This window comes from Muscardinus avellanarius (genome assembly GCF_963383645.1).
Source record: "Muscardinus avellanarius genome assembly, chromosome: 11".
NCBI classification, from domain to species: Eukaryota; Metazoa; Chordata; class Mammalia; order Rodentia; family Gliridae; genus Muscardinus; species Muscardinus avellanarius.
The window spans coordinates 89,058,207-89,084,176 of NC_137797.1; the positions used below are offsets into that span (position 1 = coordinate 89,058,207).

At 39.4% G+C, this 25,970-nt stretch overlaps 1 pseudogene across 1 annotated transcript; it reads left to right on the forward strand.

Annotated features, from left to right (window-relative positions):
* The first annotated feature begins 19,395 nt into the window (after window positions 1-19,395).
* LOC308269568 (heat shock protein HSP 90-beta-like) lies at window positions 19,396-21,532 on the forward strand (annotated as a pseudogene). The gene has a single exon. The product of its transcript is annotated as a heat shock protein HSP 90-beta-like (transcript).
* The last annotated feature ends 4,438 nt before the right edge of the window (window positions 21,533-25,970 follow it).

The window sequence follows — 25,970 nt, forward strand, 5'->3', positions numbered from 1 at the left end:
GTATGATAAAAGATTTGTGCCCAGACTGTATGAAAATCTTATAATTTGGTAATATAAAATAAACTCAATAGAAAAATGGACAAAAGATTTGAACAGATACTTCACCAAAGAAGATACACAGGTGGCAGAAAAAAACATTAGCCACCAGAAAAATTCAAATTAAAACTTTAATGAGTTATCACTGAATATTAGAGTAGCTAAAATTAAACATAAAATGTTATTTACCAAACTATCAAGCCTCCCTGATGAGAATACAAAATGAAAAAGCTACCTTGGAAAACCACTTAATAATTTCATACAAAGTTAAACACACACACTTGCCACCAGGCCCAGGAATCCCATTCCTATATATTTAACCAAAAGAAATAGAAGACATTTGTCCACACAAAGACTTGTACGTGAATGCACAGAAAATTGACATGAATGTTTATAACAGCTACACTCCTAAATGCCAAAAATTGTAAACAATCTAATTGTCTATAAGTTGATGAATAAACATATGACATATTCACACAATGAAATAACTCTCAAAAAATATATATAAGAGGAGCAAAGCACTGATACATGCACCACACGGAGGAATTACAAAAGCATTAAGTGAACTAAACCTCAAACAAAAGGCCACATATGGTGTGATCCTATTTATATAACATTCCAGAAGAGGGAAAGATATAGGTATAGAGCACAGGTCAGTGGTGGCCAAATCTTGTGGGTGACCAGAGGGAACTATTTGGAATGATACAAATATTCTTTGACTGTTGGGCTAGTGATTACATGATCATGTATTTGTCATAGTTCATACAATGATGCGTTATAATTATTTTTAAGTTATTCTTCAGTAGTCCTAATTTTTAAAAGTGACACATGCCCTTTAGAAAAGCACACATCAATTTAAATGTTAGTATGAGAGTAAAGTAGGGAGGAACAGTGGAAAACCCAAAATATAACATATAATACAATACAAATCCAAAAAATAATGTATTATCAGTTAATAAGAATAAATATGCAGATACTCTGGTGTGTGTGTGTGTGTGTGTGTGTGTGTGTGTGTGTGTGCGCGCGCACGCGCGCGTGTGTGTGTAGTACAGGGGATTGAACCAGAGTCATTCTATCTCCAAGTTACACCCTTAACCCTATTTTATTTTTCAGTTTGAAACAGGGTCTTGCTGAAGGTCTCACTATATTGCTGAGGCTATCCTCCAACCTGTGATCCTCCTGTCTCAGTCTCCCAAGTACTAGGATTACAGGTGTGCACCACCATGCCTGGCCCAGAGCTGTCTTCTTATAATTGTCATTGTTTGTAGAGAAAATTTAAAAAATGGATAAGCTTTCAAGAAAGAAAACAAGGAACAGACTGATAAAGGGACACAGATTATAGACTAGTTGCCTAAATATTCCTTTTCCAGTTTACTAAGTGGAAACATCTCATCCATCCAAAATCACTCTCAGGTAATTAGTGCTTTAACAAAATAACGATACTAAACCTTCCAATAGCTTTTTTTATTCATAACAATTTTACATACTTTAAAAATCGCGTAACATGTAGGGATTCAATCTCAAACGCCTCATTGGGCAAATTTTTATTTGTCCATTTAAGCTCCAGAGAAGGTAATTATTAACTAACACCAAAAAAAGAAAAGTGATGCTCCTTGACAATAACTTTCCAGGAAGTTTTTGTCTGTTAAATATTACAATGACTAAAATAAATTTTTTTGGAATTTTTAAACTAATGCAATATAAGCAGATGCTTTTTTCACTTAATAAAAGAGGTAAGTAGTAACTTTCATCTCTTTGTTTTATGTTTATTCCATTTGTCTTATACTATTGCTAGGAAACCAGTCTTCATTAAGATTTTCCAGCCCACTGAATCACCTCCTCCTAGCCAGTCTGGAGTATAGTAAACTTCATAACCAGGGTGATTCTCTATCACTTAATACTTTGTTCAGCCCACACCACATGTGAGTGGCATCCTCCCCACTCCATTACCTAACGGGTACGGTACAATCAAGACCCTTAATGTAACAGAAAGAAAAGAGCTCACAAGTGCAGAGAACACTGTGTCAGTCCCTGTCACTCCTCCAAACTAAGTATTCTGGCATTGTTGCCTTATATACACTGTTAGGTGAACTATTCGCCCACCCACTGATATGTAATATCGGCCCACCCCAATCACCCCACCACGTGATGCAAACTGCTTCCAAAAGCTGTCAACCCGGATAAACATCTGGAGAGGAGGATGCCCTCAGTATTCGCAGTTAAGGAGGGAAGGAAAGAGTCATCATTCATAAGCGGCCACTGCGTCACCTTACAGCAGTGGCCAAGGCTTTACCCTCCAGGAAATCAGACTTTGCTGGACTCTCATCAGGGAAGCCAGGGAGAGAGCAGCTGCGCGGCAGCGACATCACCTTACCAAACACCACGCAGCGCTGCCTGTTAGAGTTGCCTGCCACTCCACAACTCTGTAAGATGTGGGCCCTAAACGCGCGCAGGGAGGAATCACCTTTATTATGGGGCCGGGGATAGGGGCGGTCGCGCTGATGGAAATGGAGACTATCTCACCACTTGGCAAAGTTCCTCGCTCCTGCCTTTACCCCCGGAATGCCACTCTGCAACCTGTGGCCCGTCACCCTAAGGAAGCGTGGCTGGCGCGGTGTTCTCTACCCCGGGCTGCCTGGCCAGGTCCACGGGGGGCACCTGGGGACGACCGAGGGGCTTCCGTGACTCCGTCGTCACGTGTACTTGTGCGCAGACTTTCCCACACGCCCCGGGCAGGTGCGCCCCGCGGGCGCGCGCGGAGCCGAGCGGAGCGGGGCGGGCGGGCAGGCAGCCCCGGCCCCAGGCGGGTCACGCCCCAGCTGCCGCCCGGCCCCCGCCCCGGCCCCGGCCGCGGGGCTCCGCCGGCCCGGCCCGCCCTTTACCTGCTCCCCGCTCCCGCCAAGGCCGCCGCCGGCGAGCCTCCCCGCGCACCCGCGCCCCGCCACGCACCCCGGCCTCCGCACGCCAGGCCCACGCACCCGGCTCCGCACACCTCTGCCCCCGGAAGTTGTTGCCAGCAAGGCCCGCCCACTGCGTCACTCGGGCCGCGCCGCGTCACGTGGGCCGGGCCCCGGGGCCCGCCGAGCCGCGCCGGCCCTGCCCAGGGTGCGGTGCGCCGCGGGTACCTCCCGGGCTCGGCAACCTCCACCTCCTGGCAGTCGTGACCTCAGTCCCCAATCCACGCAAAAACGAAAACCACCAAATCAGATGTCTCTCCAGTCTGGAACTCTACGGAATCGGGCTTTGGAAGAACCCCCTAATCTCCTCACCGCCTTCAAGCAGAGATCCCTAAAACCTGGATCCGAGCAAGGGCCTGCCGTGGAGGAAGTGCTCCAGAAACAGTGGTGGACAAGGCCTCGTCTTTGCATGTCTGGACCCTGGAGCCCCAGGGTGCCCTGCAGTAAGATAGGAACCTCTCCAAAGAACTTTGATCTACAAGATTCTTCTGCTCTCCTCTAGGACCACAGATCGCACGCAAGCCATCTCTTACAGAGCGACTCTTCAGCTGCGCCCTTGGTCAAAGCCTTCAGTCAAATAGCTTATCCTGAAGAAAGGGAATGACACCATTGACAGGCTTTTATTTGAAACTGAGAATGGCTTTGTACATCCCTTGGGTCCATTTCCAGCTGTCAATAGCTATTAGAAAGAAATAGCCAACAAGAAGTAGGCCTGTTAAATATTCTTTCACTTTTGCCATAGGAAGGATTTTGGTGAACATTCAACAGTTTTTTATTGAGTTTATACTGTTCCTCCAGTCCTGGATCATGTTACAATCCAACAGTAAACAAGGCACATTCAAGATCTTTGCTTTCAAGGAGCTTACGGTCTAAGAAGCAGTGTACTTTGACCATAAATATCTCTGAAATATTCACACCTATTCTATAAAAGGCATTCCTGAACATTTGACCATTGTTTTTCTTTTCTTTCCACTGAACACAGTTGACTCAAACCTGTAATCTCTGCTGGGCACTAGAAGTGGAACATAACCACCAAGTCTCTGGCAAGCCCCCAGCAAGTGCAGGCCCAAGTCATCAATGAACAGTCTGAACACCGAGGAGCGCATCTCTCCAGCCTTCCAGCTCACCCTCTTCTTTGCGTGGACAACAAATTATTTTTATGGAGGAGATATGATGCTTTCTTAAACATATTTTTTTGCCTACATCTGGGACCACCAACTCAAGGACCACTTCTCATTTGTATATTCAAGCAATCTTTCTGATTCATTTTTGTATATGCAGCAATCCAGCACAGTGTCTAATAATTAGGAAAAATATGTTCAATAAATATTTCTTAACCTAAGTACCTTTATGTCATTTTCATCTCTCACATCTCTGCTTGAAACTTAGGTGAGTTTCTGGGAGTTTCCATTGAACTGTTTACATATTGACTCTGTCTCATGGAATCCAAACTTCAGTATTAAACAGATTTATACTTAAATTATAGCAGTGAGTATTTATTGAGCACTTGCTGTATGCCTGGCATTGGGCTCCATATTTTAAACCCATTATCTAATTTGTATCACAATAAGCCTATGAAAGTAGTAGGTATAGCGCATTGTTCACTTTTTAGAAGGCAATATAGATTCAGGGTGACTTAGCAGAGCAGGAGCTAAAGGCAGATCTGCCCTATTGAAGGACTCAGAGGCCATTAATTATAGCACACCAACTCAACCTTTCACATCACCTGTTTATCAGTGCATCCAAATCCCACCACCCCTGAGAAATCTCTTTTCCATCATAATCTGTCCTTTATTTATTTATTTAAGAACTAAGGATTGAACCTAGGAGTATTCTATCTCTGAGCTATACTCCCAGCCCCCTATCTTATTTGTTTTTATTTTGAAATGGTCTCACTGAGTTACTGAGGCTCTCGTTAATTTGCTGAAGTTTGTCTCAAATCTGCAATCCTCTTGTCTCAGCTGCCCAAGTACTGGGATTAGAGGCCTGTGCCACCGCACCTGGGTGTCTTTTTTTTTTTTTTTACTTTATTTTATTTATTTATTTTGTGGTATTGGGAATGGAACCCAGGAAATGGAACTTCTACTTCCAAGATATACACCCACCCAGACCTACTTTTTATTTTTATTTGGAAACTGGGTCTCACTAAGTTACTAGGAACTTCACAAAGTTGCGATCCTCCTGTCTCAGACTCCCAAATACTGGGATTATGTGTATGCACCACCACCCCACACAGCCAGCTGGCTGTCTTTTTTTTATTGTAAAATAAAATGTTTTCAGTATATTCACAAAGTTGTGGTGCCATCACATAATCAACTTTATAATATTTTCATCACCCCAAAAAGAAACCTCATGTTCTTCAGCAGTTCCCTCTCATTCCTCCAATCTCACCCCACCTCATCCCAACCTTAGGCAACCATTAATCACTTTTTTCTCTACTTATGCTTCTCCAGGACATTTCATATATAATCATGTCAAACGTGTTCTTTTGTGACTAAATTATTTCACTTAGTAACATATGTTCAAAGTTCATTTATTCATTCTGCATTGGGTTGTTTCTATTTTGGGGATATTATGAATAATGCTTCTATGGACATACTTAAACCAGTTTTGTGTCAACATATATTTTTCTTACTCTTGGATACATTACTATACCTAAGAATAGAATTACTGGGTCACTTGGTAATACTATTTTTAACCTATTGAGGAACTACCAGACTGTTTTCCTAAGTATTAGTATCATTTTACATTCCCACCAGGACACATGAGGCTGAAATGTCTCCACTGTGCCTCTACTACTCTCTTCTAGCACATACTTTGTTGCTTAAAAGGGCATCTGGACAAGCCACTTGGCATTGTTACTTACCATCGTTGCACATGTATGTATCTGCAGATCTTTTTTCTCTCACAGGCTATGATGAACTGAAATAAAAAACACAGTGCCTTGTTCTTAAAAGAACCAAATGTACAGAAAGGTATAATCAAATCACATATTACAGCAATTGCATTGAAATCAATTTTATTGTGGAAGAAGATCCAGGGCTAAACCCCAAGGACTTCTCATTGGCATAAAGCTCAAAACAAGTCAAGGAATCAGTAGGATTTGGCCCAGCTGAGGCAAGACGTGAGCATGCTCCAAACAAAGGAACCCATACCTCTGTATTCCCTTGCCTAGGAGATGTGTAGGTAAGTATATTTTGTAGGTACACACAGAGGAAGCAAAGATGGTGGCGTGTGGGAATGTGGCAGGACCCAATGGAAATGTCGATGGAGCAAGAAGATGAAGAAGCATATCAACTCTGTTAAGGGACTTGAACTCTATTCCAAAGGTAATGAAAAAGTTCAGGTTTATCCTGTAAAGGTTGGGGAGAGTAAGCCCAGCAGAGTGGAGCACACCTGTAATCCCAATATTGGGGAGGCTGAGACAAGACCATCCCAAGTTCAAGGATAGCCTCAGCGATGTAACAAAACCCCAGCAACTTAGCAAGATCCTGTTTTAGTGAAAGAGAACTGGGGGTGTAGCCGGGAGGTAGAATGGCCTGAGTTCAATTCCCAGTAACACAACACACACACACACACACACACACACACACACACACACACACGTAGAATATAGAGTACTAGTAAGGGAGGAATGGCCAAGTCCATATGCACAGAAACCAGTTAGAAGACACAAAATAATTAGAATTAGAAGTCATGAAGGCCTAAATAATGTCCATGAAGTTGGTGAAGAGGTTTGTTTATGTTTTTTGGTACTCCTCCTAGATACCCCTATTTATTTTTAATAAAATTTAGACCCTTTTTTAATTTTTAAGAGTCTTACTAAGTTTTTGAGGCTGACCTCAAACCTTCAATCCTCCTATCAATGCCTCACAAGTGCTGGGATTACAAGCACATACCACCACACCTGGATGGTAAAGAAACTGTGAAAGGCATATGTGAATAGCAGAGAAGAAAGAACTTCAAATGTGTTTTGGGTTGCTGAAGCTAATCAAAGAGGTAGGAGATTCAGGAGGAGAATGGTTTATTTGGTGAGAATGATGAAACATTAAAATGGTGGGTTAGTCCACTCCAGGTGCTGTAACAAAATACTGGGTAACATATGAACAAAATTTATGGCTTAAAGCTCTGGAGTTTAGGAGGTCAAAGATCAAGGTACCAAGCTGACATGGTGGCACACATCTATTATCCCAATACTTGGGAGGCTGAGACAAGAGGATTGCATGTTGGAAGCCCGACTCGGCAACCTAGTGAAACCCTGCATCAAAATAAAATGTAAGCCAGGCGTGGTGGCGCACGCTTATAATCCCTTGTGCTTGGGAGGCGAGGACAGGAGGATCAAGCAGGTTCGAAGCCAGCCGTGCTGGCTTCAGACCCTGTTTCCCCAAAAAAATTATAAAATAGGTCTGGGAGTGTAGCCCGAAGGTAGAAGGGCTTCCAGGAACCCCAATACCACCAAATAAATAAATGTAAAACAGGGCTGGGGCTGTAGCTTAGAGGTAGATTACCCCTGGGTTCTATCCCAAGTACCACACACACACACACACACACACACACACACACACACACACACAAATCAAGGTGTAAAAAGATTTGATGTCTAGAGAGAGCCTATTTTCTCATTCATAGATGACCCCTTGCCGCCATGTTCCCACACACTGGAAGAAACAAGGCAACTCCCTGGGAACTTTTTTTCTTCCTGATAACTTTTTTCTTCCCTTCTCTTTCATTTCTTTTCTTCATGTGTGTGTGTGTGTGTGTGTGTGTGTGTGTGTGTGTGTGTGTGCATGTGTGCATGCACTCGCATGTGCATGTCTATGGTACTGGTAATTGAACCCAGGTGCTACAACCCCAGCCTTTTTTTTTTTTTTTCTTATTAAAAAAAAAAAAAAAAAAACATGTTCTCACTGGGTTGCTGAGGATCTTAAGTTGCTAAGGCTGGCCACAACCTGAAATCCTTCTGTCTCAGCCTTCCAATCACTTGGCAGGCTCTTGGGCCCTTTTTACAAGGGCAATGAAAATGTCCTAGTCACCTCCCAAAGGACCATCTCCAAATAAGGTCACACTGATGACTAGGTTTCCACATTTGAATGTGGGAGGGTCACATTCAGACCATCGCAGGTAGGTCACAACTCCTCCTCACAACTTATTACAATGGTTATCCAGGCACTGTTGTAGTCACCCACAAAAGCAAAATGGACTGCACCCAAAATGTAGTCCACAGTTCAAGACTTAAAACAACACGTACACACCAAGAGTGCCTAAGAACGCACACAATGAGGCTTGCTGGGAAGTGTAAGGCAGATTGCCCAGGCATGTCTAAAAATGGCATAAGAGAGTAGGAGAAAGACTTCTGAGTTCCTTTCATACCTAGGACATAGAGCTGGGGTGAAAGTTCCCGTGCAAGGAGCTGGGCTTATTTGGCCTGAATTTTCTATTGGTACCAAAATAGGGAGCACCCAGGTTTTATATCAGCTTGCCCAGACATAGGGCAAGAAGGAACAAGTTAGGGTAGAGCTTGAAAGTAGTCAATAGTTAAACATCAAAGCTCTTTATTACAAATGCTTAGGTCTAGTTATGTGGGCTGTGTGTGTGTGTGTGTGTGTGTGTGTGTGTTTTGCCTCCAACTAAAAGAATGTATGTGTCATACATTGATGCCTTTTGAAAGTGATTGTAGTAGACAGAGGTTGCATCCCCAATATATCTCACATTGTACAATACACACCTGAGAAGTCTGGGGATGGGTAAATTAACCAGAGCTTTATAAAGCTAGTCCAATCATAATATACCAGTTTCAACCTAACTTGTGTTCTTATCACAAGAAATTATTTAGAGTCAAGCAAAGCAACACCAATCATAGGACTTTTGCTCCAAAATCGTGAAGCATGACACCCTGTCTTTCCCTTGATGGGAGAGAGGAAGCAAGTGGTCCTTGTTTTTGAGAGCAATCATCTTAGGATCAAGAAAATGAAGGAGTCCTGGAGCATGAACCCTGAGCAAATGAGCAAATATTCATGGGTGTATATGGGCAAAGGGATTAAACATAAGCTGTGAAAATTTTAAATGAGCACTTTTTTGGAACTATTAGATTCTTAAATTTTGTGAGGATTCAAATGAAATCAATATACAGTTTTATTTTTCTACCAATCCTGGCTGATATTGAAAATTGGCTAAGACACTTTGAGTTTGTTACTAGTATACCTCAAAATACCTTACTGTGTATGTCCTAGTCAGCTTTCCATCACTGTGACAAGATATCTAAGAAAACAAAAACCAGCAAGCAAAGAGAGATATGGAAAGGGTGTTCTCTCCAAGCACGCACTCCTCAGTGACCTACCTTCCTACCACCAGAGCCCATCCACTGGAGCTCATGCCACCTCCCAAAAGCACCAAGCTGAAGACCAAGTCATTAATACATGGGCCTTTGGAGGACATTCCAAAGTCAAACTGTAGCAGTGTATAGGGTGACATGCATGTGTGCATGTGTGCTACTAACTACCTTTCCCTCTAATTGTCATCAGTTGCCCTAATAGTCATACTCTAGGAACATTCTGCTGAGCTTGGCATGGTGGTGCACACCTGTAATCCTGGTATTTGGGAGGATAATAAAGGCAGGAGGATCTCAAGTTCAAGGCCAGCCTCAGTAACTTAGCAAGACCTTCAGCTACTTAGTGAGGCTCTCAGCAACTTAGGGAACTCTATTTCTCTTTTCTTTGTCTTTTTTTTTTCTTGTGATACTAGGGGTTGAACTTAGGAACATTCTACCTTCAAGCTACCCTCCCAGTCCTTTTTAAGAATTCTTATGTTGAAACAGGGCCTTGCTAAATTACTAAGGCTGGCCTTGAACTTGCCATCCTCCTGTCTTAGCCTCCCATGTACTAGAATTATTAGTGTATGCCACAGTTCCCAGCTGTGAGACCCTATTTCATAATAAAAAATGATATGGGTGGGGATGTAGTTCAAGAGGTAGAACAATCCACAATTTTATGCCCAGTGTCACACTTAAAAAAAGTATATTCTTCTGATATTCAATCAGAAAGATTGAATATCTTTCTCATTGAATATCACCATAAGTACTTTCAGATATTATCTCCTTGTTAACATCTGAGACCTTGCTTATCAATAAAATGAAGGTTCTTATTGATTATATCAGTTATTTGTCAATTAACATAATAGATGTTTTAAATTAACTCAATGATGAATCCGTATTGTTCAAAATATGTAGTTGGGTAAAATATCTCAAAGATCGTTCCTATCTTGCATGACCAAGGTTGCAAAAAATCAGCAAGTACTGCAGTCTGCACCCCTAGGAACAGTTCCCTCAGATTGCATCCCAAATGTCTAAAAATCTAGTAATCTTAGCATACCAAAGGTGGAAAAGTGGAATGTTCTGCTTAACTACAGGGAGAATCACACTCATTTGGGAAATGACTGCAGGAACCATGTGCATTATGGAGACAAGGAATAAATAATAGATGCCTTTCTATCATGCAAGTTCATCTTTTTTTTGGTGGTGGTGGTACTGGGGATGAAGCCAAGGACTTTTCTACCTCCAGGCTACACTCCCAGACCTATTTAATACTTTATTTGGAAACAGGGTCTCACTTAGTTGCTGAGAGCCTCACTAAGTAGCTGAGGCTGGCTTTGAACCTGTGCAGTCCTCCTGTCTCTGCCTTCCAAATGCTGGGATTACAAGTGTGCACCACCACACTTGGTTCATGTTCATCTTTAAAATATGCAGTTACTATCAAAACTGACTTCTCAGGATGATCCACTAAACTAAATTAAAACTGGCAGAATATGAAGGTCTATCAGGAAACAAATTCCAAGGTACAAAAAGTAGGTTTAGACATGATCTCAGACCATGGTAATTAATCTATGGATATAAAAAGAAACAAGTAATTCTAAAACCCAACATTTAGGGGAAAATGTACTGTTAAGTTTGAAGCCTGATTGATAATAACTGGGACTATTTAATCTTCAGAGCACTCTCTGACATAAGCTACTAAAATGCTATAACTTCCTAAAAAGATCATCTTCCACAATAATCATCTCAGATGGGACCAGGGGCAACACAAAGGGCAAAACAGTGTCTTCCCAGAGTACATAAACCAATACCTTCCAGGCGTCCTCACTGCTCTCATCTGTAGAACATGAAAAAAGCAGTAACTACTGGGTGATGCTTCTGTGCACCCTCTTTTTAGTTGTGAGTTTTTGTTGCAGTTATTTTTACCTTTATCTTCTATTGAGTTTGCTTTGACTTGGAGTAGATGATCATCCAGACAGTATTACTTGCTAGGTCATAAGGAACTCTAGATGAACCTAACACATTTGGAGAAGGAAAGAGAACAAAAAGAGGAGAAGAAAAAGGAGAAGAAAGAGAGGATGCAAGAGGAGAGAAGAAAGAGTGTGAATGTGCTAGTTAAGAGAAGTTAGGCATTGAAGGGTGAAAAACAGAGGCCCAGATACGGCCCCCTGTTGACCATTCAGGTGTGTTTTCCAAAGGTGAGTCCTGGTTGGTCTAAGCCACAAGAAGTTATCAACCTTCTCAGCAGTTACAGGAAGGGACTCCTAGGCTAATCAGCACTACCCGAACCATTTGAGCAATTTGGGGTCCACTCACCACACACAAAGCTCAGAACAACTACTCAATAATTGTTGGGGGAACGTTCATTCTTCTGAGGACATAAGTGAAAAAGCATGCAACTCCTGCTGCTTTGAACAACATATGTGTGTCCATGAAGGAAACCAGTCCAAGGACAAAGCAGATACAGAGAGTAAAACAAAGCTGATATAATTCAGAGAAATGAGCTGAAGCATTGATCAAATCAGTTTTAAAGCTCCTTTCACTTCTAGAGGGTTTTCATTTATGTGAACAAGCCTAATTTATTATTTAATCTAGTTAGAACTGAGTTTTATGATACCAGCAATCCTAAGCACTGCAACAGTATAGAAAGATTCTGTGTTTCTAGCCTCATAAAAAATGAACTACCATAGCTGGGCATGGTGACACACACCTGAAATCCCAGTATTTGGGAGACTGAGACCTCAGCAGCAGCTTTGGAAGACCCCATATATTTTTTCTTTCTTTTTTTTTGTACTGGAAGTGTAGCCTGGAAATAGAAGGCCCCTGGGTTCCATCCTCAGTACCACCAAAAAAAAAAAAAAAGATGAATTGATTACAAAACTATGGGATATGTACATAATAGAATTTTACTCAGCCATAAAAAGGAACAAAATTACATCATTTACAGGGAAATGGATGGAACTAGAGAACATTTTGCTAAGTGAGATTAGTCAGTCACAAAAAGTAAGAAATCAGATCATCTCCCTAATATGTGGAAGGTAGGGAGAAAAATGGGTCATAGGAGGAACTATAGATAAAGAAGGAGAAATTATAGATGAGCAAATAAGGCGACCTCGCTGAGGGGAATGGGAGGGGATAAGAGGTAAATTCCCTAATGTACATAATGTACATTTACAAACACATCAAAGTCAATCACTAACCCAAACATGAGAAGGAGGGAGAGGGAAGGGAGTGGGGTGGGAATTGGGTAAGGGCTAATTGAGTAATGTGTGCATGTATGCCTCTACCACCTTGTACTCCATTAAGATGTATGACTGCAATGTACCAATAAAAAAATTTAAAACATAATAACATTTTGTATATTTGGAATCCTTATTATAGGGACATAAAGTCACAGACTGTAACAAACCTGCAGTGTCTATATCTGTCTCTGGTAATAAGCAACACCCTCTGCCTTTTTGAGAGGAATTCACTAAAAGCTAATGCATTGCTTTGCCTATTATTCATATTATAAGTATTTTATTGTTCTTGTTTATTTATCAAATCCTTGGTTAAGATATGTATCTTAAACCTTAGCATATATTAAAAATTGCTTAATTTTTTTCAACCAAAAGTTACCATTTAAAAAGTGCTAATAATTGCCAGGTGTAATCCCAGTACCTGGGAGAATTGCAAATTTACGGCCAGCCTCAGCTACTCAGTGAGGCCCTCCGCAACTTATTGAGACCCTGTTTCAAAATAAAGAATAAAAAATAGGGCTGGTAATGTAACTCAGAGGTAGAATGCCTCTGAGTTCAAGCCTCGGTACCACATAATAATAATAATAATAATAATAATAATAATAATAATAATGCCACCAGAGACCAGGTGGTAATAAAGTTAGCTTTTATATTAAGTCATTCTTTCAGTAAATTTAGATTTATATGATGCCTTCAAATCCAAACTCTTATGGACATATTTGACAACCAGGTTCCTGAATGTAAAATGAATTATATGAGTCCTAACATGGAAAATACAAATAATGACCAGGCAAGGTGGTATATGCCTGTAATACCAGTATTTAGGAGGCTGAGACAGTAGGATCACAGGTCCAAGGTCAGCCTGAGCAATTTAATGACACCATCAACAACTTAACAAGATTGTGTTTCAAAATCAAAAGGGCTGAAGGAGAGGAACTGAGTTCAATCCCCCGTACCACAAAGAAAGGAAGGAAGGAAGGAAATGGTCCGATCTTTGCTTCTAAGAAAATGTTAAGAATTTTTTTTCCTAGTGCTAGGGATCACACCCAGGGCCTCACACATGCCTGGGAAGTACTCTACCAATGAGTTATACCTCAAGCCCCAAATACCAAGAATTCTTGATCATAATGTTATTACCTCTTACATAATTAATATTTCTCCAATTTTATAATAATGTAATTAGATATTTCTGTCAATCTCTAGTAACATAATATGCCTTAGAATCACCACATAGGATCAAAAGATGTATGTGTATATATAACTCTAGATTCATATATATGCATATATATCCCACTATAATTACTCATTAGTATTCACATGCACCTGAGATGGAAAGTCACTATAGATATATAAATTCAACTTTGTATAAGCCTTGACAAGGTTAATCTTTTCTGATTCTCTGACTCCTCAGACTATTCTTATTCTACTTTGCAATTCTTTTCTTTCACCACTGGCTTAAGGGCAGCAGTTCTGCGAGTTTCTGTCCTTTATTCTTGTCTCACTCTGATTTAGCCATTCTCTGTGGGGAATCTTTTCCACTTACTACAAAAGATGCCCCTTAATGTAAAGACACAGGTGTTTTCTACACAAGATCTTCCTTTCTTCCTTCTCAGTCTACATTAATGCATTCACCATGCCCACCTAAACTCACTTACCACATTCACCTTTGATGATCCTATAAAAATTTTATTTTAACTCTCCAGTCCAGGATTATCTTGTGAGCTCGGAATAGATTTTACAGCTGCCTGCTAGGGACGTCCCTTGATGTCCTACAGGAAATTAAAATGTACGTGTTCCAAAACAAATTCAACATCCACAAAACCTATCCACCCTCCTGGCTCCTTTGCCTTTGTGAGCACCTACATTCGTTAGAATACTAATCTCATCTTCTTTTTTAAAAAGACACCACAATAATAGTAACTTATATGAATTAAATCTTTATTTTTATCGCATGTTAAAGCGGAAGCACAGGCAATCCTGGGCTGATATGGTGGCTCCGTGGAGACCTTGCCCAGCCTCCTTACATCTTGTTCTTCCAATTTCAACATGTGACTTCCTTCCCATGATCGAATATATGTGCTCCAGCTCCTAATATCACACCTTTATTCCAACTCCCAGGAAAAGAGAAAGGGGAAAGTGAAGAGCATGGCCCTTATTTTTAAGATCAGGACACACTTTTCATTTGAACTCACTTCCCATTGGTCGGAACATTGTCACATAGTCATAGCCTAGCTGTGAGGGAAGTTGGGAAAAGGCCTCTTTGGAACTGGGCAGCTTTGTTGCTTGCTAAATCTCAAGGGTTCTATTACAAAGAGAAAGGGAGTAATATTTACTGGGGAATATCCATGGATTTCTTTCATTCCAGTTTCATAAAATGCTGTTTTCACTCTTTCACTTTTACTTTGTTTCTGCTACTGCGGGGTGTCTGTGTGTGTGTGTGTGTGTGTGTGTGTGTGTGCGCGTGTGTGTGTGTGTTTGCACAAATGTGCCATGAAAGATTTCTGATTCTGTAATATGACTAGCATAAGAAAGAATGCATAACCAAACCAGTGACTACAAGCCATGTACTTAAGGCCATGTTGATTCATTTCAACAAAATGAACCAATTAACAAAGATATCAATTCTAGCAAAGTGACAAACATGAAGACTACTACTTGGATGAGCTTAAGGCAGTTTCTATTCATTCTTCAAGATCTGTTAAGAGTGAGACTAGTGAATCAAATGGAAATATGGAGAACAGACTATCAAAGGAGACCATTATGCCTGCATCCTTAGATTCAGGGTCAGCAAACTCTTCATGTAAAGCAATAGACAAATTAATGTTTTAGCCTTCTACAGGGCATTTGGTCTCCGCTGCAAGTAGTGGACCCAACGTGAGCTGAATCTTGAACTGAACTTTGGCTATCTCTCATACACCCCCAATCTAATTGTGGGAACCTGAAGAGGTTTCTGGCCTCTTAGTCTCAATGTCAACATTTCCAACTATTTTTTGTTTAATGTTTGAGCACACATTTCCTGAGTAAATGACCATTGGTGCCTTTAGAAGAAAGACTGAAAATTACAATTATGAGTCATCAGTCCCATGACATCACAAGGTCCATCCTCATGGAGACCTAAACATCCAGATCTGAAAACTGACTCAGGCCTATAAACTAGATGAAGGATCATGAGATTTTATTGTGATGTCCACTCCTGACTTTTCAGTTACCCTTGCTTGAATTTTTCCTGCTAGTAAATGCTGATTCCGTTGTAACTGCTCATTTATTTTGTCTCCATAATTCTGTGGATCAGGTTATCATCATGACTTTGTTGGTTAACAGGTAACAAAATATTTGAAAACTCCTGGCTTCTAGCATATCAGTGCCACACCTGGCCTCTATTGCTCCAGGGTCCATCATCTCCATTGTTATCAGAGTCAAGTGCTATAATGGTCTGTCACTATCATTTCTGGCCTAAAGAGGAACATCTCTCATTGTTATGGTCGGATCTGGAATGTCACCCCTCAAACCTCATGTGTTGAAAGCATGGTCCCCCATGCAGCAAAATTCAGAGGTAGGTGGGGCTTGAGGAAGTGATTGGATCACAGAGCTCTAATCTCAATAGTGGATGAATTCATTTGGTAGACTAATAATTCAAATGGACCAATGGGTGATAACTATGGGCCCAATGTATTGTGAACTTGAAGATACGGATTATGTGCTTTTATAGTTCTGATTGCATTTTTAAATAATTTTAGAATAATGATAGACTTATCAGTAAATCTGGAATTTATATCCCCAATTCAGGCAACTTCATATAGATATAATCTATATTCATGTATCTTATTGGCTGATAGAAATTTTTGTTTGCTTCAAAACATTTTGGACTTAATATATCAACATAATCTAAAGAGCCTGAATTATATTCTCTTTCTTTTATATTCTCTGTCTTGCTTACTAATGCCATCTAATTACCCAGCTAGAAAACTGAGTGCCTCTCTAGACTCCTTCTTTGTCCCTGTTAAACAAATTTTTATCACCTTTATAAATGATTTCAGGTCTATCTTTTCTTTTTTACCCCTAACAAAAATGGCCAATTCAAGTACTTCTCCATGTTTCTGACATTTTAAGTTATCTTCCTGTCCTCTCACTTACTTCATTAAAATTTCTGCTCTACCAAGCTCCCCCAATAACATAATTCGTGTGTGTGTGTGTGTGTGTGTGTGAGTAAAACTGAACCCGGGAGTACTCTACCACTAAGCTATATCCACAACCCTTTACACCTTTTTATTTTGAGATGGGATTTCACTAAATTGCAAGACTAGCCACAAGTCTATGATCCTCCTGCCTCCTACATCTGAACTTCTGGGAGTACAGGCATGTGCCATCACACCCTGCCAATAACACCATTTTTAATGGTGAGAAATTCTAAATTCAACTGCTAAAATCAGGAAGGAGATAAGATTACCCCTCTTACCACTGCTCCCTAATACCACAGTGGAACTCCAAGCTAATTCTTTAAGATAATAAAAGGGAATAAAAGGCATACATATTAAGAAGAAATAAATTAAAATGTTTTTGTAGATGACACAAGCATGTATGTAGAAAATCCAAAAGAACTTGAAAAAAAAATCCTGAAACTAAGAAGAAAGTATAGAAAAGTTTCAGGATACAAGGTTAACAAATTAAAGGCAATCACTTTTCTATACACCAGTGTTGAACAAGTGGAATTTGAAATTAAACATGCATTGCCATTTATATTATCATTCCCCATAATGAAATGCTTAGGTATAAATCTAACAAAATGTATATGGGGAAACTACAAAATTCTGATGAAAGATATAAAAGAAGAACTAAATAAGAAATATTCCATGGTCATGGATACAGAAACTTAATATTATCAAGATGCCAGTTCTTTACAACTTGAACTTTGGATTCAAATACAACTCAAACTAAACCCCAGTGAGATATTTGTGTATATCAACCACTGACTCTAAAATTTAAATGGAAAGACAGAAGACTCAGAATAATCAATTAAACTGTAAAGAATATAGAGGTAGAAGACTGATACTATTCAATGTTCAGTTAGAGGACTGAAGCTAGAATAATCAACACAGTGTGATATTAACAAAAAATAGACAAATAGGAAAATGGAACAAAATAGAGCATAAATCAACTCGCAGAAAAATAGTCAATTAATTTTTTACATAAAAAGACAAGCTAATAGAGTAGGGACAATTAGACATTTATATCCAAAAATATGAGTCTGGTCACAGCCCTTATGCTCCTTACAAAAATTAATTGGATATGGATCACATATCTAATTGTATAGTATAAAACTATAAAACTCCTAGGAGATTAGATAAGAGAAAACCTAGATGACCTTGGATCATAAGTAGGTAACCTTGGCAATAACTTTTTAGATATAACACCAAAGTCATGACTCAGGAAAAAAGTAATAATCCCGACTTCATTAAAATTAAAACTTCTGCTCTGTTAAAGACGATTACAAGAAAATTAGGAGACAAGCCATAATCTTGGAGAAAATATTTGCAAATGATACACCTGATAAAGGGTTGTTACCCCAAATACAAAAGACTTTTAAAACTCAACAATAAGAAAACAACCAATTGAAAAATGGGCAAAAGACCTGGACACCTCACCAAAGATTACATGACAGGCAAGCATATAAAGAGATGTTCAACATCTTATGTCATTAGGGAAGTACAAATTATAGGTAGTGAGATATTACTACACACCTATTAGAGTAGCCAAAATCCAAAACACTGACAATATAAAATGCTATCAAGGATGTGGATCAAAAGAAACTCTTTTTCATTGCTGGTAGGAATGCAAACTGGTACTACTGCTGCTTTAGAAGACATTTTGGCAGTTTATTTAAAAAGTAAACAAACCCTTATTATAATAATACAGCAGTTGTACTCTTTAGTGATTATGCAAGTGAACTAAAAACTTAGGTCTACACAAAAAACTACATGTGAATGTTTGCATCAGCCTTATTCCAAGACTAATTTTTAATTTCCATGACTGTAACAACCAAAAGGTTTTAAGTAGGTGGGGGGATACATTAATTATTATATATCCAGGAAAATAAATATTATTCAGCACTAAAATAAATGAGTTATCAAGCTACGAGTAGATATGAAAGAAATTTAAATACATATTAAGAAATGAAAGAGGTCAATCTGAAAAGAGCTACATATTGCAATTTAACTAGATGATATTCTGTTATTTAGTTAAGTTATACTATATTATATAATGGAGGCCATGGAAACAGTAAAAAGATGAGTGTTTGCCAAAGGTTAGCAGTGAGAGAAGGATGGATAGGCATTGAACAGAGGATTTTTCAGGCAGCAAAACTATTCTGTAGGTACTACAATAGTGAAAACGCACTTGTTACAGTATGGATATAAAATGTCTGGAAAAGCTCATTATTGGCAATAAAAAAATATTCAGAGGTGAAATAATTAAATCACAACATTTCTAATCTCACCGGTAGATAAGTCCATTGATAAATTCCCAGTTTAGATTAATCTATTGGGTAATAACTTAAGCAGCTAGGGTATGGTTAGAAGATGTAGGTCACTGGGCCATAGCCTTGCGGACTAAATATGTCTCTTAGTCCCCTTCCCTTGCTTTCACTCTGCTTCTGACTTCAGTGATATGAGCAGTGTCCCTCTTTGCACCCCACCACCACTACCATTTATGCTTATGATCCAGCCGATGGACTGAACCTCTGAAACTGTGAGCCCCAATAAATCTTCCTCCTTTAAGTTGTTCGTGTTGAGTACTTTGCTCACAGCAATGGGAAAGCTGACTAAAACAATACTATTATACATTTGTCAAAATCCCTAATATGGCTCTTGAGTCGTTCCCATGCCATGAGCCTGTTGGACATGGACCAGGTCCACCCTGCTCCAATATTTTTGCAGCTCTTGCTCTTCAAGATGCCAAGGAAGTGCACAATGGAGAGTACAAGGTGGAAAACTTCACCTTTCGGACAGAAATTGCCCAGCTCATGTCTCTCATCATCAATACCTCCTATTCCAATAAAGAAACTTTCTTTTGGGAGTTGATCTCTCATGCTTCTGATGCCTTCACCAGATTTGCTGTGAAAGCCTGACAGATCCTTCCAAATTGGACAGTGGCAAAGAGCTGAAAATTGGCAATAATTCCCACCCCTCAGGAATACACCCTGACTTTGGCAGAACGGACATTGGCATGGCCAAGGTTGACTTCAGAAATAATTTGGGAACCATTGCCAAGTCTGGTATTAAAGCATTTGTGGAGGTTCCGGTATCTCCATGATTGGGTTATTTGGTTTTGGATTTTGTTTTGCCTACCTGGTGGCAGAGAAAGTGGTTATGATGACAAAGCAAAACAATGGCGAACCGTGTGCTTGGGGATTTTCCACTGGGGAGTCCTTCACTGTACGGGCTGATCATGCTAAGACAATTGGCTGGGGTACCAAAGTGATCATCCACCTCAAAGAAGACCAGACAGAGTACTTAGAAGAGAGGCAGGTCAAAGAGGTGGTGGAAAAGCACTCACAGTTCACAGGCTTTCCTATTACCCTCTACTTGGAAATCAGTGATGATGAGGCAGAAGAAGAAAAAGGTAAGAAAACAGAGGAAGTTAAGGATGGTGAAGAGACACCAAGGTTAGAGATGTGGGCTCAAATGGAGAGGATGACACTGAATAAGACTGAACCAATTTGGACCAGAAACTATAATGGCATCATTCAGAAGAAATATGGAGAATTCTATGAGAGATTTCCCAGTGACTGGGAAAACCATTTGGCAGTCAAGCACTTATTTGTAAAAGGCCGGTTGGAGTTCAGGGCATTGCTGTTAATTCTTTGGCAGGCTTCCTTTGATCTCTTTGAGAACAAGAAGAACATCAAATTCTATGTCTGTCATGTGTTCATCATGAACAGCTGTGATGAGTTGATACCTAAGTATCTCTATTTTATCTGTGATGTGGTTGACTCTGAGGACTTGTTCCTCAACATCTCCTGAGAAATTCTGCAGCAGAGTAAAATCTTGAAAATCATCTGCAAAAATATTGTTAAGAAGTGCCTAGAGCTCTTCTCTGAGCTGGCAGAAGACAAAGAAAACTACAATTTTATGAGGCTTTCTCTAAAAATCGAAAGCTTGGAATCCATGAGTACTCTACTAACTGGTGACACTTTATGAGCTACTGAGCTGCTGGAGATGAGATGACCTCTTTTTCAGAATGTTTCTCACATGAAGGGAACTCAGAAGGCCATCTGTTACATGATACACAAAGAACAGGTGGCCAACTCGGCTTTTGTGGAGCGTGTATAGAAATGGGGCTTTGAGGTCATGTATATTGAGCCTATTGATGAGTGATGCATGCAGCAGCTCAAGGAGTCTGATGGGAAGAAGATGATATCCGGGTCCAAGGAAAGCTTGGCGCTACCCAAGGATGAGAAGGAAAAGAAGAAAATGGAGGAGCACAAGGCAAAGTCTGAGAACGTCTATAAACTCAGAAAAAAAATTTTAGATAAGAAGATTGAGAAGGTGACGATTTCCCACAGACTTGTGTTGCCACCTGCTGAATTGTGACTAGCACCTATGGCTAGACGGCCAACATGGAGCAGATCTGAAAGACCCAGGTCCTTCGAGACAACTCTACCATGGGTTACATGAGGGTCCCAAAGCACCTGGAGATCAATCCCGACCACCCTTTGTGGGGACTCTGTGGCAGAAGGCTGAGGAGGACAAAATCAACAAGGCTGTAAAGGATTTGGTGGTGCTGCTGCTTGAAATTATGTGACTCTCTTCTGGTTTCTTCCTTGAAGATATTCAGACCCATTCCAATCTTATCTACCACATGATCAAGCTATTCCTAGGCACTGATGAAAATGAAATGACAGCAGAGAAAGCCAGTGCTGTGTTCCTGATGAGATCCCCCAACACACACACCTTAAGGGTGATGAGGATGCATCATGCATGGAAGAAGTAGATTAGGAGTTTCCACATGGAGCCGGGCGTGGTAATCCCCGCGCTTGGGAGACTGAGACAGGAGGATCGACAGGTTTGAAGCCAACCTCAGCTACTTAGTGAGGCTCTCAGCAACTTAGTGAGATCCTGTTTCCAAATAAAGTATAAAATAAGTCTGGGAGTATAGCCCAGAGATAGAAAAGCCCCTGGGTTCCACCCCCAGTACCACCAAAAAAAAAAGAAGTTTCCACATGGAAACCTGTGCCCTCTGTATAGCATCCCCAAGGCCCCCATAGCAGCCTGGAATGGTCCTGTCGCTCCTGGATCCCTCTGCTCATGTCTAGCGGTTTTCTTTCTTTTCTGTCCTTCTGTCTTTTACAGGAAACAAGGCCTTTATTCTATCCCTGGCTTGACAGCAGGTTGAATGTTGTTTGTGTTTCTTGTTCTATTTTGTTCTGAAATTATGGTATGCAAAATAAAGATGATGCAGTTTTATACAGTTCTGCTCTCTCCTATTAAAAAATAAACATAATATGTATAAAATCATTTGCAATGAAGTGTAGGCTCATTTTTGTAACCAGTTTGCTCTGGTAGGTGGGGAGTTGTATGTGTGTGGAGGGTCGTTAGGAAGTACATGGGAATTCAACTTTCTTCTCAGTTTTGTGAACCTAAAACTATTCTAAAATATAAAAAATATTATTTTTAAAATCCTATAAGGCCATATATGAATATGTTAACATTACAAATAAATTATCAAAGTCATTTAAAATATTTCATTTAAATTCTGACTTGTAGCCAGACGTGGTGATGCATGTTTGGGAGGCTGAAATAGAAGGTTCACAGTTCGTGGACAGCCTCAGCTATTACTTAGTGAGGTCCTTTCCAACTCAGTGAGACCCTGTTTCAATTTAACGAATGAAAAATAGGGCTGGGGTGTAGCTCAGAGGTAGAATGACCCTGAGTCCCATCCCAAATCTGCAAAAAGAAAAATAATAAAATAAAATTCATACTTGTTTATTGTCTTTTTTTTTTTTTTTGGTGGTACTGGGGTTCCTGGAAGCCCTTCTACCTCCGGGCTACACTCCCAGACCTATTTTTACATTTTTTTTTAAAATTTGGAAACAGGGTCTCCTAAGCCAGCACGCGTGGCTGGCTTCGAACCTGCGCGATCCTCCTGTCTCTGCCTCCCAAGCGCGGGGATTACAAGCATGCGCCACCACGCCCGGCTTGTCTTTTGTTTTTATTGGTATTAATCAAAATAAAGTAGATATAATTATAAATTATAATATTGTGTCACATATGTTATCAATTTCTCTATTGATATATTAATATTTGTTTTATTTTAGAATGCTTTAGTACTAGATAAAATACAGCTATTTGAAGGTGACTAGATATAGAGCTTGTTGGTATTTAATTAAAGACTTTGAACCTTTAATAATAAAAATTAATGGAATATTATTAAAGAAACTGTTAATTGGCTCATTAATGCTATGTGCTACATATTATTGAATCAAATTAAAAAGTATTCTGTGCTAGCCAGAAACTCCCTCTCAAATGTAGTCAAAAGCAAATATTAAAAACAAGCAAACAAACCTAAACAACACAAAATTGAGTAACTTCATTACTATAAAGAAAAGCAAATTTGATGAAGACAATTTCTCTTTTTGTTGATTCCCATAACCCTATACTATATCACAATACAAAGATTGAGTCTAAATGCATATCACATATGATAATATTTAAAGATCTAAAATAATTATTCACTATCGTATATCATTAAAACAATTTTGAAACTGAGAAATGTAAATGCTATTTTCTGATAACTCTCAATTCTGGAATTTGTTTACCCACATTTAAGCATCAAACCAGCATAAATGTCCAAAAGCCTCTCACAGAAGGCTTTCTTATTTGACAGTAAAATAAATTAACAATTAGTAAAAGTTAATTTACTGAGTGTACATATAAATGACCTCAGAAAATTAAAAGATGAAGAGCCAAGGAAGGATTTAACTTTAGGTGAATTTAAAATTTCAACTACATAATAGGAAAATTATATAAGGGAAACAACATAAGAGAAAAGTATATAAGAAAAGAGAAACGTATATAAGAAAAAACTATATTTCTTCTCCAGAAGGTTCTGGATGATAAGTCAGTTGCTTGGAGTTTTAAGAGTCAAAAGTTTGAAATGTAGATTTGCTTAAAACAAGATTTGTGCTCTATTAAATGGCAAGAAGGCACTTATTCTGCATTTCTACATGTATTTTTTCTTCACTTCAGAAAGAAAATTTCCACTTATTTGAATATCATCCATTACTGGTATTAATCTTAGAAAATGTATTTGCTTGACGTTAGGAATGGGATGAGAAAATGACAGGTGTACTTGTGTACAAATAGCAAATGGTGATGATACAGAAGCTAAGAAAATACCTAATTAGACTGTGGGCTGTTTGTACTTCTCCTAGAATGTGAGGTTTGAACATTTCCACGTCTGCTCTGCAACTCTTCATTGTTGATTCAGCCATGGACGTTACCCTAGAGGTGGCAATGAATAAGTGAGTAACATCACCCTGCAATATGGCAGTTTTAATACGGTTGAAAGCCAGACATACTTGTGGTCTGTCCAAACTAAACAGTACTTCTAATGTTATTGGATTGGTTATTTGGTTTTTGGCCTTCTCTTTAAGAATGAGAAAGCTCTACATTTTTATGTATGGAATGGGACTTATTTATGTGAGTGTAGGAGAACTTAACATGTCAATTACTAAGAGCTTGGTTTCCCTGCAAACCGAGAATACTTTTTACCACTGTTTTCATGCAATACTTTGGGGATATTTAAGGTGCAGTGAAATGCCAAGGTGGAAGTAATACTTCTATTTTTTAAAAAGCTTGGGTTAGTAAGACTCATTACAACTCTTCTGGATCCATTTTTGGCTAAGTGAAAAGGAAAATTTCACCAACTGATGGCCGTTTGATGACCTGCATGGAAAGAATTGGTAGACTCTAGAGAGCACACAATTGAGAGAAGTGATCACATCACAAAGCGTGACATCATTCTTTGGCACCAGCTGGTATCCTGGGCATGGAGAGTGAATTGTACTCTTAATTCTGAATATTCCCCTCTAGATTACTCTTCTGGCTCACCAGAGGGCAGTGTGTGGTAATCAGCTCTACTGATTCCTGCATTGGATGTCTCCATGGAAAAACCAAGGTCAAATGCCCTGATTTGATCATTGCATATTGCATGCATGTATCACATTGTAACACTGTACCCCACATATAGGTACAAATATAATAGTCCAGTAAAAACCTAAAATTAAAAAATTTTAAGTAAACCACAGGCAAAAGAATAGGTTTGAGAAGTTGTTAGATTCATTTTATCTTTGCTCCTTACATGGAATTCATAATATTGAAAAATTAACCAATCACTACATGAGATATGCAATGAAGTTTTGGTCAAGTCTGTTATAGTTTCAAGTTTGCAAAAATCATTTTGGAATTACAGAATTCAAACTCCTTTTTATATTTAAAAATGCATGATATGATCCAAGGGTGGATATGCTGCCTTCTTTCACATATTCCACACCTGAATCCTCAAGAGTTTTCAATCTAACACACAAATTATCAATTAATATTGATTGAAAAACAGAATATGGAATATAACAAGATTAAGAACCTATAAATTCTGCTCACAAAGAGCTTGAAATCTGTCAAGGGGTTAAATTGTCAATAAAAATTAACATAATCAAAATTTTATGAACAGGGAAATGCTTACAAAGTACTCTGAGAATTCGGAGGATGTAGAGATGAAATCTTTGGGGAAGGGCTTAGAATTTGAGCTGAGTCTCACAAGTGAGGCAGACACACGTGGACTCATATTGAGAGTGATGAAAAATTCATCACTCTCAATATGAGAGTGATGAAATTTGTCTCAGATAAAGAAAACATTATGAGTGTACAAATTAAAGCCTTAGGATGGTGAAAGGTAGCAGTGGAAATAATGCTAGAGGACTATATTGTGAATAGATTCTTGAGTGCACTGAACACAAGGCATGCTACAGAAACTGAAGAGAGAGTAGGAAGTTATTGTCGAAATAAAAGATCTGCACTGGGAATTGTGTATCTAAAAATATGAGCTGGCAGCATTGTGAGGGATGGAACCCAATGGTAAAGAGATTGGTTGAAAGGATGCTTGAATAATTCTGTTGGCGCTGACACTGAAAAAGAAAGAAGAAAAAATGGAAGGCAGAAAGAAAGGAAGGCAGCAAGGAAGAGGGGAAGGAAGAAGAAAGAAAAAGAGAGAAAGAAGAAGAAAGAAAAACAAGTAAAATATTCTGTAAGTAGATTTGGAGTGATAAAAAACTAAAAATTGTGGGTGGAGGGAGTAGAGGAGGCATCAAAACATAGTCTGAGGTTAGATCTGAGTCGGGACGGTGATGACTTCATTCATTGAAAGATGGGACCCAGA